A 17,763-nucleotide genomic window follows, 5' to 3' on the forward strand; every position below is an offset into this window, starting at 1 on the left:
CTTCCCACAATACTCAGCGCCAAAACGGTGCAAAAACGGGATGAGGTGCTCTGTGGGATAGCTGCCCACAATGCACCTCTCAGTACAGCGCTGGAAATGCTGCCAATGTGGCCACACTGCAGCGCTGGTAGCTGTCAGTGTGGCCACACTGCAGCGCTGGCCCTGCACAGCTGGATGACCAGCGCTGCAAACTACCACCGCTGCAAACCGTAAGTGTAGCCATAGCCTCAGTCTTCCTTATATCAGAGGGGCTTTGTATCAGGGCGTGTCCTTACTTTCTCTGTCTTGTAAAGCGCACACTATTCACACTGACCGGATAAATAATGGAGACATTACCAAAAAAACCCCCCAACCCTTTGTCATAAAGACTGTTCTCCTCAGTAAAGCAAGCTATAAACATTAGGAAATGCACAGAGGACTAAAAGGCTGCAAAGTGAAGCACTCTCAAGTTAGGAAATCCCAGAATGAGCATTGCCTGTGCAACGTTAACCCTGCAAGAAATGAGGCAGGGACCCTACAGGCAACAGACTCCTTCAATACACAGCCCCAGAGCAGAAAACCCTGTGCACTGAATGAGGAAGGGGTCCCGTGGGAAAAAAATACTATGGGATCATGTCATAAAAGTCTGCTTCATCCTGTAAATGCACAAGAGGACTGAATTGAGGGTGCCAGGGCAACACTTCTTTGGACATTTGCTAACCTGAGAATGCTTCACTTTGTTACCTTTCCATCCCGTTTAGAAACCTTGACTTTGTATTTCCTAATGATTTTATTGATGAAAGCAAACGTAAGTAAGGTTAAATGAAGGGTTTTTGTTTGTTAATTTCCTTTGTTTTTTTGTAATAGAAAGAAAATCTTTTATCTCTGTGCTGTGTAACGGGGTGACCCCCCGCTCCAGCCTGGAAGGGGTTGGAAAAGCCCTGCAGAGGGCTGGGGCTGGGCAAGGTACAACCCTGGCTGATTGGAGGAAGTGGCTGCAGCTGGGGCCACGCCCCAACCTGAGCAACAGGGCCTTCTAAGAAGGCCAGGGAAGCCAGAAGGATCAGTCTCTCTCTGTTTGTAGCGGGAGATGGGCCTGGCTGCAGGGAGCTAGAGACAGGGTACCTGACTGGAGCAGGGCCTAGCAGAAGGCCAAGAGTTCCTGGGAGTTGCAGAGGGCAGCCCAGGGGTAGGCCAAGGCAGCAGGTCGAAACCCTCCTTGCCAGTGCTGAATGGCTGATACTGCAGTCTGCCCCAGGGCACGGGGGTGAGATGATGACTGGCAGTAGCCGTATACTGAGGTGAGGTGGGGATAGTGGGTGGGTGGTTCCCTGGGCAGGGTAGACCCTGAGAGAAAGGGGTTAATGCCAGGGGGCAGCACCTCAGCTAAAGGGGCACCGGGTCCAGGGAGGGGCACGGGGCCCAGAGGTCAGACGGATCACTGACCTGCAAAGGGCGCTCCGGAGCTGGAACGAGCTGATTCCCAGAAGTCACCACCAGGAGGTGCCGTGGGGGTGAGTCCGCACCTCTACAAGCTGTTAAACAGTGAAGCTCTTACTCATGCGTTGGTTCAGTTTATATTTTATTGCCATGGTTATCTTTGTGAAAACCCCACTTTTACCACTCAGAGCTGTGCTGATCAGAGAATTGAAAGGAATGAAATTAAACTGTATTAAGACAAAACACATTTTATGCAACTTCAGGGTCATTAAACGTTCTCAGCTATAACCCTGAATGTTGAAGAAGAAGAGAAACAATATCCAAGAAAAAGAGCTGGAATTTTTCATCTTGTTATCACCTAGGCCTTACTGAGTAAAGTAGCATACACCTGCCTTTTGCGAAGGAACACAGCACCGTACCGCAGCCCAAACCCCACTGAGCACAGCAGGGACCCCTCATTCTTCTCTTCTGCAGACTAAACAATCCCAGTTCCCTCAGCCTCTCCTCATAAGTCATGTGCTCCATCCCCCTAATCATTTTTGTTGCCCTCCGCTGGACTCTTTCCACTTTTTTCACGTCCCTCGATCTGCTGGCAATGCCCCTGCTTATACAGCCCAAAATGCCATTAGCCTTGGCAACAAGGTTCACACTGTTGACTCATATCCAGCTTCTTGTCCACTGTAACCCCTAGGTGCTTTTCTGCAGAACTGCTGTCTAGCCATTCGGTCCCTAGTCTGTATCAATGCATGGCATTATTCTGTCCTAAGTGCAGGACTCTGCACTTGTCCTTGTTGAACCTCATCAGATTTCTTTTGGCCCAATCCTCCAATTTGTCTAGGTCACTCTGTATCCTACCCCTACCCTCCAGTGTATATACTACTCCTCCTAGTTTAGTGTCATCTTCAAACTTGCTGAGGGTGCAATCCACGCCATCCTCCAGATCATTAATGAAGATATTGAACAAAACCGGCCCCAGGACCGACCCTTGGGGCACTCCGCTTGATACCAGCTGCCAACTAGACATGGAGCCATTGATCGCTACGTGTTGAGCCCGACAATCTAGCCAGCTTTCTAGCCACCTTATAGTCCATTCATCCAGCCCATACTTCTTTAACTTGCTGGCAAGAATACTGTGGGAGACTGTATCAAAAGCTTTGCTACAGTCAAGGAATAACATGTCCACTGCTTTCCCCTCATCCACAGATCTTGTCCTCCACCTGGTTCTCATAGTCACATGCTTCCACGGGCCACTTTCCTCACCCAGCAGCCTCCCCTCAGAGTTCTCCAGTCCGGCTTGTATCTGCGAGTCTTCACTTTTCCCTTCAGCCTCCTCTCTCCTTCCCCCCAGCCATCTGCTCAAATCCCCTTCAAACCTCAACCATAGTTTCCACCTGCATCTCCAAACCTTGGATCTTCCATCAGCCTTATCAGGTGGCACTTCATACAAATGAAGCTCTTTTCAGGTACCTGTTCCAGGATAAGGTACATTCCACAGCTTCCACATCCAATCAGCTTCATTGTCGCTTCCCTTCCTGGGGTCTCTACCACTGCTGCCTCTGTCGCTGTCACAGCCTCCCACCTAAATGCCTGTCAAGGAGAAAAAGGGAAAACACACACACAAAACAAAACCAGAACACCACATACTCCCTTCCCCACACTCCCCTGACAAACTCCCACTCAAACTCCCCTGTGCCCACCTATGTTTGTGACTCCTGGACTCCTGTCCTGCTGGCTGACTCCTCGTCTGTCTTTATAGGCCCCATAATCAGGGCTCTGCTGTGATCAAAGGCTCGGCTATTCTCAGATCACACTGCCCCCTACCAGTCCCTGCAAACTAACACACACACACACCACTCTCCTGGTGTTGGGAGGGGAACAGGAGAAAGGACAAATGAAGCAAGAGATGAAGAGAAAGAAGGGAGGGAGGGAGGGATGGACGGAGGAAAAGGTGAAACAGAAAGGACAAACCCTAATGTCCCCAGTGATACTAAGGGACAAAATCTCAGGTGCGGATAAATTTCTGCCTGCTTAAGCTCGTGTTTTCCTTGCCTAGAATTCAACTGTCACCAGATGGATCAGATTGAACAGGTTTCATACCTCGAGGAGGCTCTTACCTTCTAAACAGGGACATCTGTTTTCTAGTAAAATCACTAAAAGGAAGGAGAAAACTCGAAAGAGGTTCCTCCTGGCGCTCCCGTACGTAAACCCGAATACTCTCTTAGTCCTCAAAGAAACACCTCGAGAAGGAGACTTGCTGAAGCAAAGCCACGGGAGTCTCTGAGGTTTCCCTGGCCCCTCGCCCCTGTTCTGCCTGTCTGATGTCAGCATCTCTCTGTGAGGTCACCACCTCCCCACCACCTTTGACCAATAGCCTGAGGTCCTGCAAAAGGCCTTTGTGATGTCACTGCCACACCCCTCCCTTGCTGTGCTAATGTCCTGCCCCTGGCCAGGCACTTTGGAGGTTTGAGCTACTTCCTGTGGATCACCCCACTCAAGGAATGTTCATTCTAGGAAGCAAGACGGCTAGACAGTAAGACATCAGACGCTGCTCCCAATGCGCCACTCAGTTTTTCAGAAATTGGTCAACTTGATGGCCAGAAGAGATCATTAGAGCATCTAATCTGACCCTCTGCATATCACAGGCCTCCTGTATGACAGAATAGCTTCTTTTGGGGCAAACACATTTCAGAATTATCTGGTTCTCCGTATTAACCCTACAACCAGCGCACATAGGTCCAGAAGTGGGCAATCTCTCCTATGGTCACTAGATGGCGATGCAGCCTGGCACTTTCCCATTCATGAGATGATCCGACGTTTTGGTTAACCAATCTGGCCCTGGTCCCAATTCGATGGGATAAAGGGGGTTCCGCTCTCCTTGTGAGCGATCGTTTGATGCAGGGGATCTTCTGCTGGTGTTATTCCTTGTGGAAAAGTACAAATTGCAAAACTTGTGGGAGGGGCCTTCTAAGGTGGTAGGGAGGGGTCACGCTGTTACCTGCAACGTACACAGGCCCCGCAGCAGGAACGCACCTCAGAATATGCATAGAAACAGGTTAAAAGTGCATCACAAAAGTGAAGCCATTGTCAAGATGCTATTCTGTGCAGAGGACTGTAAGACAGCCCCTGTTCCTGCTCTGAGGCCTGAATGCCATAGGGATATCCCACTCGAGAGCATTGAGGTGTGTGAAGAGGTTACCGTAACTAAAAAGACAGTGGTCATGGCTGTGCTGCAAAGTCACTGACAGGTATTATCAAGCACGCCAGGTCTGACTCACAAAAGTTGCTTAAGATGAACAGTGTGGGATCACAACCTGCACCCAGCAAAGCATCCCACAGAACTGGTACATTTAGGCAGCAGGTTCATAAGGAGATGACAAGGCTGCTGGACAAGGAATAATGAAGGAGTCAAACAGTCCCTGGGGTGAGGAGGTTGTTTTGCTGATGTTTACAGGGAGCTCCTCCCGAGTGTGGGGGGCAGAATGGCAGAAAGCACGAAAGGGCTCGTTTGAAGATGTAACAAGGGAGTGATGGTGGTTAGCATCATGGACCATGTAACTGCGAACACTGTGTGCCCTTAGCCCAGGGGTGGGCAAACTGCCCCATCTGCAGGCACTGCCTCTGAAGCTCCCATTGGCTGTGGTTCCCAGCCAATGGGAGCTGCAGGGGCGGTGCTTGGGGCAAGGATAGCGTGTGGAGCCTCCTTGCTTTCCCTATGAATAGAAGGCAGATAGGGGATGTGCTGCTGCTTCTGGGAGCCACATGGAGACATGGCACTTGCGTTTCTGTCACTCTTATCTGGACTCTCTGCAATTGGTCCACATCTTTCCTGAAAAGTGGTGCCCAGAACTGGACGCTAGACTCCAGTTGTGGCCTAATTAGCGCAGAGTAGGGCAGACGAATCACTTCTTGTCTCTTGCTTACAACACTCCTTCTCTTACCTCCATATTACAAGTGACAAACTGAGGCAAAGGGAGACTAAACCCAGGTTTTTTTAAGGTATTAGGCCACATAAGTCCCATTGATTTCAATGGGAATTAGGAACTGAAATCCCTTTAAAAACTCTGGCCCTAAGTGATTTGCTCAAGGTCGCAAAGGAAGTCTGCAGTGAAGGCAGAACTTAAACTCAGACCCCTCAAGTCTTAGTCGAGTGCGATAACCTCTGGACCATCCTTCCTTTCTCCTGTGTCTGTCTAATGACGTGCTTCTGTCTATATAACCCCAGACATAACCATGTCTCTCTCTATCTAGACCAGGGATGGGCAAACTATGGCCCGCGGGCCGGATCCGGCCCTTCAGGGCTTTGGATCCGGCCCGCGGGATTACCCCTGGTGGTGCTGTGGGCCCGGCGCTGCTCTCAGAAGCAGCCCCCGGGCCGGGAGGCAAAGGGCTCCATGTGCGCACGCAGAGCCCTCTGCCCCCCCCCATCCAGGGGCCGCAGCACTTCCCGGAGTGGCGTGGGGACAGGGCAGGCATGCAGGGAGCCTGCCCTGGCCCTGGTGTGCGCCACTGCCACCCCGGAGCCACTTTAAGTAAGCGGCACCGGGCTGGAGCTCAAACCCCTCCTGCCCCCCGCCCCCCAACTTCCTGCCCTAAGCCCTCTGCCTGTACCTCGCACCCCTCCTGCACCCAACTCCCTGCCCTGAGCCCCTTTCTGCACTCCTGTGCATTCCAACCACCTGCCCTGAGCTCCCTGCTGCACCCTGCACCCCGTGCACCCCAACTCCCTGCCCTGAGCCCCATCCTGCACTCCGCACCCCTCCTGTACCCCAACCCCCTTCCCTGAGCCCCCTCTTACACTCTGCACCCCTTCTCTGCCCCAATCCCTTGTCCTGAGCCCCTTCCTCCACATCCCGCACTCCACCCCACCCTGCCCCGGCCCTGCATACAATTTCCTCACCCAGATGTGGCCCTCGCCCCAAAAAGTTTGCCCACCCCTGATCTAGACCCATAGAAAAAAAATCCGTCTGTCTAGTGTCTCCCTGTCTCCCTACTTTTCCATAACTAAGCCAGGAGCTAGGCTATTTATAAGAAGTCAATTAAAACCACAAACTAGGAATAAACTCTGATTACGTTCAAGAACCAGCATTCTTGTTGAAATCAGTAAGATTATGTTCACACTGGGTCACTGTATATTAACTGAGGAGATATGAATGAAGAGCAAAGTTAAGCAGCGGGAGCTGAATTAAAACTATGGCTGAAACCCTCATGCCTGCTCTGGCTTCTTGCACAGCCTAAAACTGGAGTTCTGCAGTGGGGAAGCAGAGGCAGCAAGTGAGTTTGCAAAAGCTTCCCTCTCCAAAAGAAAGGACTCTAATGAATACTAAGTAAAACATCTCCCTCTCTCTCTGCCGTGCTCACATGAACTATCTTCTCATCCTGTACAACCTTCGGCTACAAATCTCTCTAATTTACCACGAGTGAATGGAGAGAGTGGGAGGACCAGCCTGTCCTTCTCAGTAGATAGTTCGTTAGCAGAGTCATAAAGCAGCTTCCTAGAGAATACCCACTGATCTCCACCTAAAGGGCCACAATGAATTGCAGGTCAAACAGCATCAAGAAAGATGGTTCCCTTGGAAGCTAGGTGAGTCCAGATGTTCCTGTTTCTTCTCCCGCCTCAAACTAAGAGGAAATTCAACTATGCAAGAGAGATTTCATTCCCTTATCGGTGTGTATCCACCCCGAACCCATGAGACCTTCCATGGGGGCAGAGAATGGTGCCCTGAGGAAGCCCATTCCATACTGTACTCTCTTTATTAACACTCTCCTCTCTCCAGGGCTGTTGAATGGGAATATTTCACCAGCACAAAACTTACTCTGGGACATTTTAAATGAAAATGTTTGATATTCAAAGAAATGAAACACATTTTTAGAAAAAAAAGAAAAAAACCCTCCATTAAACAAGATTCTGTGAAACCAAGGGGTAATTTTAAACTGACTATTTTCATCTTGATTTGCACAGCATATGACACCTTTTAACTCAGTACAGCACAATGGACCAGACACTCAGTTGGTATACAACACCGTAGCTCTGCTGATGCTGATGGATCTGTGACAACTGACGCCAGGTGGTGATCTATCCTGATATTCCCAAAATCTGACATGCAGCGTTCAGGATAGTTTAGGCAGTTGGTCCCATTTTACTGCAAGTTCTTTTGTGAGAAAAAATGAAGACAACATTTTGGGGTCAAATGCATCAGCACTTTGAGGACAGCAAAGCAATCATTTCTCTTGGTAGACAGAATGGATTTTGAAGCTTTCCTCAGGTATTAGAACTGAAAGAAAAATAGGCCACTCACACTTTAGTCTTTGCCCCGTAATGTTAAAACTTGTTGCAAGACAGATCTCTCATTCTTGAACTCAAACGGATTGTGTAAGGGGTAATTGGAGGTGGGGTTTCTTTGTTCTGCCAACACGAGAGGACAGAATTCATAGAATAGCAGAGTTGGAAGGGAACTCAGGAGGGCTCTAGTCCAACCTCCTGCTCAAAGCAGGACCCATCCCCAGACAGAAATTGACCTCCATTCCCTAGATAGCCTCCTCAAAGATTGAACTCACAATACTAGGTTTAGTAGGCCAATGCTCAAACCACTGAGCTAGCCCTCCTGAATCTCAGGTCAGGCACAAGCGGAGTGAGTGTGTCGTTAAAATACCAGTTGCGTCTCCCGGCAGCATATGGTCTTCAAATATTGTTCAAGTTCTTAGACATGTTGATGCTTCTCTTTGTCTTTCCCTCTGTTTTATGCAGTTCACGTATCTGAGAATCCCCCCGAGCAAGAAGCACGTCCAATCACAAATACACTTAGAGGAGCACGGCAAGATTTTAATCAATATCTGCCAGGATTAGAGCTCTGAAGACGGTTTCTTTCAGAGCAGCAGGACTAGACGTCTGGATGTCGCACAGCCAAAGGGCAATGAGCATTCTGCTGCTCAGCGCTGAGCGAGAAGGAACATTTGCAGCAGAAGCATGAGAGGGTCCAGGAGTCCAGTAAAAAGTCAGGAAATGCACCTGCACGGGCCTGTCCGATTCAGATCTCGATTGGGTGCTGTCAAGGGCCCTCGGCAAAGAACCTGTCATGCCACATGCCATTTAACTGAGCCCTGGCGGGACCCTTATCAGGCAGGAGAACAAGGGTGATGCTGCAGCTGGGAACAGGGAAGATCCTGCCAATGTCCCTAAATGCCAGGATGTGACCTCACATCAGATCAGGAGGACCAGTTTGGAGATGATAGCAGTGAAAACTCTGGAGAGGGGGATGTGCCTGGCCAGAGACTGGAAGTCCAGATGGTTACTGCAACTCTCTAACCCCTCCCTCCCATTGTTTTCTAGAAAAATTGTCCTTTCAACACTTTTTGTAGGATTTTGTAGGTTATGGCCAAATAATTTACTGTCCTGGATATTATGCCCTGCATTGCTGTGTGTGTGTGGGGGGGGGGGTAGTGCAGACACCACAACATTTTCATGGCCTCCTCTCCCTTCCCCTCCCCTCCACCAGCCTCTGCTGGGCACAATCCCAAGTGGATGCAGAGCACTGGGGGGAAAGGTTTGGGAAAAGCCAGCTTTGCTGTTTATCCAAGAGTTCAGAGTATGGGCTGTAGAGCTTGTGCTGAAGCCCACGGTCTTTATCAAGTTCAAAACTAGAAATCAGTGCCCCTCTGTCCTTTTCACCGCAGGCAGGCAGGTTGGGGTGGAGGGGTTCAAACACCGCTTGGATCAATGCTCTCCATCCTAGCTCAGGCTTTGGTTGGTTTCCTTCATTTCTCCCCCAGTCCTGGTAGCATATTCTGGAAAGTTTCTCAGGCAGCAGGAATTCTCCATGGTCTTTCAGGAGAATTGGGAGTGCAAACCTGCTCGGGCCAGGTCCCTACCAAATTCAGGGCTCACTTTGACTAATTTACAAACCCTCTGGCCTTGAAATTGACCAACGTCACCATTTCAGATGTTTCCACCTGATATTTCCTGGTATTGTAACCATGGGGGTCCCAACCAAACTGGGAGAATGGGGGAGTTCAGAGGTTGTTGTGGGGGGGTCACAGCATTGTCACCCTCACTTGTGTGCTGCCTTCAGACCTGGGGTCCAAGGGCAGCAGCCAGCAACCTTTCTGAAGCTAGAGGAGGTTCCCAGATGTGCAGGTGGGTCCCTGATGTTGGGAGCACCTCAGCTCCTACCTATTACTTGGGAACACCTCAGCTCCAACCATTTTCGGGACATCCAGAGAAATGGACCCCTGAGCCAAAGAAGGAACTGCAAGGGAAGCCCAGAGCTCTCACTTCAGATGCCAGGCAGAAGCCCCGAGCCCAGGCACCCAGAGTGCCAGCAGGAGTTGGGAGGGGCATGAAAGTCCTGACCCCAGTGCCCCAGCACTGGCTGCAGCCACAGGGGGCCAGAAGCTCTGAGTCCGGGCACCCAGAGACGTGACTGGAGCAGAAGCTGCCAAGGCCAAAGCCCTGAGCCCAACACCGAGCTGATGCAGCATACTCACTTCTGCATTGCCTCTGCAGGTGCGTCTGATATCCCCATAGAGAGGAAGTCCTGTCCCTAGCCGGGCAGAGAAACAGCTAGGAGGCCCCTACTGGGTTCTCGTGGCTGGGGGGGGTCCAGCAGGACGGGGAGATCGGATTTCACGGGGCAGGGCTAATTTGATCTAGCCAAAAAAGTCACAACAAGAACCAAGAGCTGCCAGCTGAAGCCAGAGAAATTCAAATGAGACGTAGGCACACATTTTTGACAGTGAGGGAAACTAGCCACTGGAACAAATTACCCAGGGGAGAGGTGGAGTCTCTGTTTCCTGGTGTCCTCACGTCACAACTGCCTGTCATTCTGGAAGGTGCCTTTTAGTGACTTACAAGCAATTGGGCTTCATATGGTGCAAAGTGTGTGAAATTTCATAGCCTGTGAAATAGAGGCCAGATTAGGAGATGGAATTGTTTTATAACCTCTATGAAAAGCTCAGTGTGGGGTGCAGAACGGACTCTGCTGTTTTAATGGGTGGCCTGCTTGCTCCCCAGAATCAATAATGAGCAAGTGGGGAGATCTGGGCTGCAGCTTAAACATCCAGCTGAGCTGGCCAGGGGCAGACATCAGGCCTGCCAGGGAAAGGTGGGTGTGGCAGTGACTTCACAAAGGCCTTTGGCAGGAACTCAGCCTACTGGGCAAAGATGATGAGGCGTCTGTGACCTCACAGAGCTCCCTTGCCAACAGCCGGGCAGGACAGGGATGCGGGGCAGGGGGAACCTCGGAGAGCCCTGTAGCCTTGCTGCAGCAAGCCTCCACCTCGCGGTCTCTCGCTGAGGACCAAGAGACAGTTGCTGTAGAGGAGATTCTGTGCTTGTGTTTTTCATTTCGATGTGGATTTGTTTCAAAGATATTGTCATCTGTGTAGAAGATAAGAAAAAATATAGGCTCGAAGTACAAGATAGGGGACTCTATCCTAGGAGATTCAAAGGCATCACCACCCTCCTAGTGAAAAAGTTTTTGCTAATATCAACACTGCAACTTGAGATCATTGCTCCTTGTTCTGTCATCTACCAGCTCTAAGATTTCATGACAATCAATCTTTCATTAGGACAATAATTCAAAAATACAAATACAAAAAACTTTGAGTGAAATCAATCCATCCTGATCTTTCGTGTCTGGGAGTGTGGGCCTCGGGGACCAGACTGAGACCCTCATGGGCTAGTAACACCCAGGAAGCCAGTAAAATAATTCCAAAGCATCCAAGCCTCCCTAATCCAAGGAAGACCTGAGGGCTGCGGGAGACAGAGGGGTGCTGAGACTGTCTAACTCATGACTGAAAATACAGAGAGGTGTTATTGGCTTTGGTTGGGGGACAAGTAACAAATCTGTTGGGATTCTTACCCCAAACAACAATCGCCCATTGTTCTTTAGAGCACGTGGTCCCTAACACGCCTGACTTGATCAAATCTCTCTCCTGCTAGGACTGAGAGAATTTTCTCCATCCCCCATGATACCAAGGGAAAGAGAAAAGAAGTGACCTCTCTTTGGTCACACAGCAAGGTCATGCCAGAGCTAGAAAGAGAATCATAAGAAACAAGTTATATCAAAATGTTTTGCATTTCAAACAAACTGATTTCTTAAACAAAGGCAATTTGATGTGTGGTTAGTGAACTGAAATGATACAACCGTGGGGTTGGGGCCGGGAACGGGACCGGGACTGGAACTGGGACCGGCACTGACACCAGTGCCACAGGGCTGGAGCTGCAACCACAGGGCTGGAGCCGCAAACGCGGGGACGGGCCTGGGCTGGCACTGGTGCTGCGGCGCCAGTGCCGCAACCGTGGGACCGGCGCCGGAGCCGCAACCGCGGGACCGGCGCCGTCACCACAACCGCGGGCCTGGCACCGGCGTCACGACCGCGGGGTTTGGCCGGCACCGGTGCCAGAGCCACAGCCGCAACCGTGGACCGGGGCCGGGAATGGCGCCGGTGCTGCGGAGCCACAACTGTGGCCCCGGGCTGGCACAGGTGTGGTGGAGCCGGAGCCGTGGGGCCAGGCCAGGACCAGCACCGGCGCCGCGGGGGCTGGGCCAGAGGTGCGGGGCCGGGGCCGGGACCAGCACTAGTGTTGCGGGGGCCAAGCTGGAGCCATGGGGCCAAAGCTGGGAACCCTCAGCTGGGGCCGGGACAGGACGGGGCTAGATCTTCAATGTAGGAACAGGATTTTGGTTTGAATTGATTTTTTTAAAAAATAGTGCTAAGCAGATGCTACACTGTAAGAAGAGGCAACAGAATCAAAAACTGAAAGATTGTTACTAAAACCAATGAAGAGCTGCAGAGAGTGGAGACCCAGCAAAGCAAACAAATGAATCCTGTGAGTAACTAACCTGAAAGCAAATGGGGAAGAAAATCTCATCTGGGTAATTGTGGCTCTTGGGACAAAAATTGAGTTCCTGGTACGTAGCCTGGCTGAGATCATCCCTTTTCCTTGGGATTCAAATGTCATGCTCTGTGTGGTGTCCTTATTTTATTCCTAGGAAAATGATCCCAAAAGGAGGTGTAAGGATCCGGGACTCCAGTGTCTGCCAGAAGCTTCAGCCACCTTCACAGGTAGAAGTCACTGGCTTTCCTACAATGCCACTAGTGCTCTTCCTGCTCTCCAGGTCTGCTCCCTCCAGCAGGACAGAGACACCCCTTAACTCCCTGAGTCCTGATTTCCTGCCATTCAAAGGGCTGAGGGTTTGCATTGCCCCCACCCCAACCATCAGAGACTTTTCCTATGGGAATCTCCCTAGAGCAGGGGAGAAATCTGTTCTTCCATTAGAAACAGTCTGCTCAGTAAATCTACCCACACTGATCTCATCTCAGCTGCTTTGTTTATCTGAGATTAGTGGTATCTTTGGAAAACCCTTAGCGTGTCGGGGTGTGAGGTGGAGCAGGGGATGCAGGAGCACCAGCAGATTCCCCTGAAGAATACCACCCTGTCTTTCTCTGGTCAGGTTAGAGCTCACCGTCCATTGCGGAGGTGAAGACCGGATGAGAGCTGCTGGATTGACCTTGATGTGCCATGTCCTTGTGTGGATGAAGGACCTCCATCTCAGGGATGGCCAGCAGCAGATGTAACACGTGTGTCCAGGAAAGGGCTAAATAACCTACATTGAGAGGTAAGTAAAATCGTGGCCACATGTAGACATCTCAGGAATTGGTGGGGATTGACCCAGGGTCCTTCAGCACAAGCCCCTCTCACTCACTGTCAACAAATCCAGCTCCACTCACTAGACCACACCCCATTGCAGAGCCCCAGATCCCAGGAGCCCTGATTCTCAGATCCAGGCCTCACATCACAAGGCCAAACCTCCTCCCATTCTGGGCGCTGTAGAAGGGACCATTGGCAAAAATCCCCTCTACATTCCCCCTGTCAGAGACTGCGGCCATGGGTGACAAGTGAATGAGCTGAGATCTCCCCTGTGGGAATCCGAGGGGCTGCACATTTGGGGTTTCACAGGGACAGCGTCTGGCAGCCATTGACAGAGTGTTCCTGGGAGGAGATTTTCCGTCTCTAACAAAGGGTTTCTGTTCCCCCAGATCTCAGCCGCTCAGCAGAATGCGGGAGAGCCGAGTGCTGATGGGCTACAGGGGTCCCAGGAGTCGCTGTGCAGCAGGGGCAGGGTGTGCAGTCACCATGGGCCAAACCCTGCGCTCCAGACAACCCAGGCTGTTTCCCTGGATTGCAAAGGGGACTTTAGCTTGGGGAATCGGTTGCTGGTGCCTATGTCCACAGCTGGGAAGTTTTCATGAGGCTACTCAATGGTCCACGAGAGAGAGGAGGAGCCTCTTATGTACCTCCCGAGCACCCGCTGGTGCCTGGACTGATTAACACCAGCTTATCAGGGAGCTTCCTGTTTCCTGCTGCTTCCCTGAACCCGCTTGAGGAGAACAGACAGTCAACTGAAGTAGTAGGAGCCGGTTAGGCCCTTAAGAGGCTGAGATCTTCCCTCACTCAGGCCCTGCTACCAGCCTGCTTATTTGTCCCCTTCAAGTGAGTGTTGAGAGCCATTCTAGCTGGCACAGAACAGCAGTCATGAGTGAAAGAAGAAAATGCCCCTCCTGGAGCAACATTCAGAAAAAGAAAGAAAGCAAAGGAAGCTTTTCTATCTAAGCAGGAAGGAGCTCTCCTGAGATACAGAGACACACATGTTCATGCTGAGCCTTCCGGCCCAAATGAGGATGTGAGTGGTGAGGAGATGCCTGATCTTCCAGTTAGTCAGAGTGCAGGTGACCTAGCAGCTACTGCAGCATCCATATCTCCATCTCAAATGGATGTAACCATGCACATTCCTGAAGAAAAGTGTAGCTCAGAGAAGAGTGTGGTGGAGGCACAAGAAACAGCTGCTGCTGAGTTTAGTTCCTTAAATCTAGATGATCCAGGACTGTGGACCCACTTGAGCAATAGCCTGAAGGACTTCCTTGTATTGCATGGGCCACAGCAGGTGAAAAACCTCACGTTCCCCAAAGACAATGAAAATAGAAGTTTCCATCCAACACATTCCTGGTGTGAAATCCCCAATGGTGACAAAGTGGAGAGGCCATGGCTTAGGTACTCAAAACCCCAGAATGCTGCATACTGGTTTTGTTGCAAACTCCTCCAGTCTAATGTTCCAGCCACATTGTGTTCTACAGGAACAAAGGATTGGAAAAATCTGGCTAGAAATGTGGCATGCCATGAGAGGGCAGCAAATCACCAGAGAGCATTCCATAGGTGGAAAGAACTTGAGATGAGCCTAAGATTAAAAGCCACCATAGATGATCAGCATGAAGAGAAGATTGCATCAGAGTTCTGAAAAGGCTCTTTGCCATTGTGAGAGGGCTTGCTACCCAAAACCTAGCACTGCGTGGCACTTCAGATCAGCTGCATGTGCCAAACAATGGAAACTTCTGCATAGAACATCCTCACCGCACAAGTTCCCCAATCCACAACCCTTTCTTTAATCATAATAAACAAATGACTATTCATCAAAAGAAAGAAAGAACGTCCTAGTTCTTACATCTCCTGCTTTCTTTGTATGTGTCAGTCTTCCTTAGATCAGAGGGGCTTTGTATCAGGGCGTGTCCTTACTTTCTCTGTCTTGTAAAGCGCACACTATTGACACTGACCGGATAAATAATGGAGACATTAAAAAAAAAAACCCAACCCTTTGTCATAAAGACTGTTCTCCTCAGTAAAGCAAGCTATAAACATTAGGAAATGCACAGAGGACTAAAAGGCTGCAAAGTGAAGCACTCTCAAGTTAGGAAATCCCAGAATGAGCATTGCCTGTGCAACGTTAACTCTGCAAGAAATGAGGGAGGGACCCTACAGGCAACAGACTCCTTCAATACACAGCCCCAGAGCAGAAAACCCTGTGCACTGAATGAGGAAGGGGTCCCGTGGGAAAAAAATACTATGGGATCATGTCATCAAAGTCTGCATCATCCTGCAAATGCACAAGAGGACTGAATTGAGGGTGCCAGGGCAACACTTCTTTGGACATTTGCTAACCTGAGAATAATTCACTTTGTAACCTTTCCATCCTGTTTAGAAACCTTGACTTTGTATTTCCTAATGATTTTATTGATGAAAGCAAACGTAAGTAAGGTTAAATGAAGGGTTTTTGTTTGTTAATTTCCGTTGGTTTTTTTGTAATAGAAAGAAAATCTTTTATCTCTGTGCTGTGTAACGGGGTGACCCCCCGCTCCAGCCTGGAAGGGGTTGGAAAAGCCCTGCAGAGGGCTGGGGCTGGGCAAGGTACAACCCTGGCTGATTGCAGGAAGTGGCTGTAGCTGGGGCCACGCCCCAACCTGAGCAACAGGGCCTTCTAAGAAGGCCAGGGAAGCCAGAAGGATCAGTCTCTCTCTGTTTGTAGCGGGAGATGGGCCTGGCTGCAGGGAGCTAGAGACAGGGTACCTGACTGGAGAAGGGCCTAGCAGAAAGCCAAGAGGTCCTGGGAGTTGCAGAGGGCAGCCCAGGGGTAGGCCAAGGCAGCAGGTCGAAACCCTCCTTGCCAGTGCTGAATGGCTGATACTGCAGTCTGCCCCAGGGCACGGGGGTGAGACGATGACTGGCAGTAGCCGTATACTGAGGTGAGGTGGGGATAGTGGGTGGGGGGTTCCCTGGGCAGGGTAGACCCTGAGAGAAAGGGGTTACTGCCAGGGGGCAGCACCTCAGCTAAAGGGATACTGGCTCTAGGGAGGGGCACGGGGGCCAGGGGCCAGGCGGATCACCGACCTGCAAAGGGTGCTCTGGATCTGGAACGAGCTGATTCCCAGAAGTCACCAGCAGGAGGTGCCGTGGGGGTGAGTCCGCACCTCTACAAGCTGTTAAACAGTGAAGCTCTTACTCATGCGTTGGTTCAGTCTATATTTTATTGACATGGTTATCTTTGTGAAAACCCCACTTTTACCACTCAGGGCTGTGCTGATCAGAGAATTGAAAGGAATGAAATTAAACTGTATTAAGACAAAACACATTTTATGCAACTTCAGGGTCAGTGAACATTCTCAGCTATAACCCTCAATGTGCAAGAAGAAGAGAAACAATATCCAAGAAAAAGAGCTGGAATTTTTCATCTTGTTATCACCTAGGCCTTACTGAGTAAAGTAGCAAACACCTGCCCTTTGCGAAGGAACACAGCACCGTACCGCAGCCCAATCCCCACTGAGCACATTCTCTTCTGCAGACTATACAATCCCAGTTCCCTCAGCCTCTCCTCATAAGTCATGTGCTCCAGGCCCCTAATCATTTTTGTTGCCCTCCGCTGGACTCTTTCCAATTTTTTCACGTCCCTCGATCTGCTGGCAATGCCCCTGCTTATACAGCCCAAAATGCCATTAGCCTTGGCAACAAGGTTCACACTGTTGACTCATATCCAGCTTCTTGAACAAAACCGGCCCCAGGACTGACCCTTGGGGCACTCCGCTTGATACCAGCTGCCAACTAGACATGGAGCCATTGATCACTATGTGTTGAGCCCGACAATCTAGCCAGCTTTCTAGCCACCTTATAGTCCATTCATCCAGCCCAAACTTCTTTAACTTGCTGGCAAGAATACTGTGGGAGACTGTATCAAAAGCTTTGCTAAAGTCAAGGAATAACTTGTCCACTGCTTTCCCCTCATCCACAGATCTTGTCCTCCACCTGGTTCTCATAGTCACATGCTTCCACGGGCCACTTTCCTCACCCAGCAGCGGGAGATTTTTAAGGTCAGGCTTGACAAAGTCCTGCCTGGGATGATTTAGTTGGGAATTGGCCCTGCTTTGAGCAGGAGGTTGGACTAGATGATTCCTGAGGTCCCTTCCAACCCTGATATTCTATGATTCTATGTAATTGCATCCCGTAAGATTAGATGAGTGGCCCCCTCATGGCACCCACTTGGAGGCCTCAGGGGAGCCCAGAACTCAGCCTCTCACCTCAGTTTCCTTTTCTAGTCCCATCACAACAGCCCCAAATTTAGGTTTCATTTATTAACTTAATGTTCAAAACTAAAATGCAGATGACACCTTCCCTCCAGTTGCCTGCACCCCAAACTCCCCCAGTCTGGTCTGAGTCCTGCCTACTCTAGCAGGCCGCTCCCACCTCTACCTAGCTGGAGCAATTCCCCCAATCACAGGGTTTTCCCTCATTCACTCTCTGAACTTTCACTTCAGCCTCCTGAGTTTCCCTCTTCCCCCATCCCCCTTCTGCCCTATATCAGAGGGGTAGCCGTGTTAGTCTGATTCTGTAGAAGCAGCAAAGAATCCTGTGGCACCTTATAGACTAACAGACGTTTTGCAGCATGAGCTTTCGTGGGTGAATACCCACTTCTTCTGCCCTAGAATCACAAAGCTCCCACTTTAGGCACCCAAATCCCAGAA

Source organism: Mauremys mutica, chromosome 13, assembly GCF_020497125.1.
Source record: "Mauremys mutica isolate MM-2020 ecotype Southern chromosome 13, ASM2049712v1, whole genome shotgun sequence".
Taxonomy (NCBI): domain Eukaryota; kingdom Metazoa; phylum Chordata; order Testudines; family Geoemydidae; genus Mauremys; species Mauremys mutica.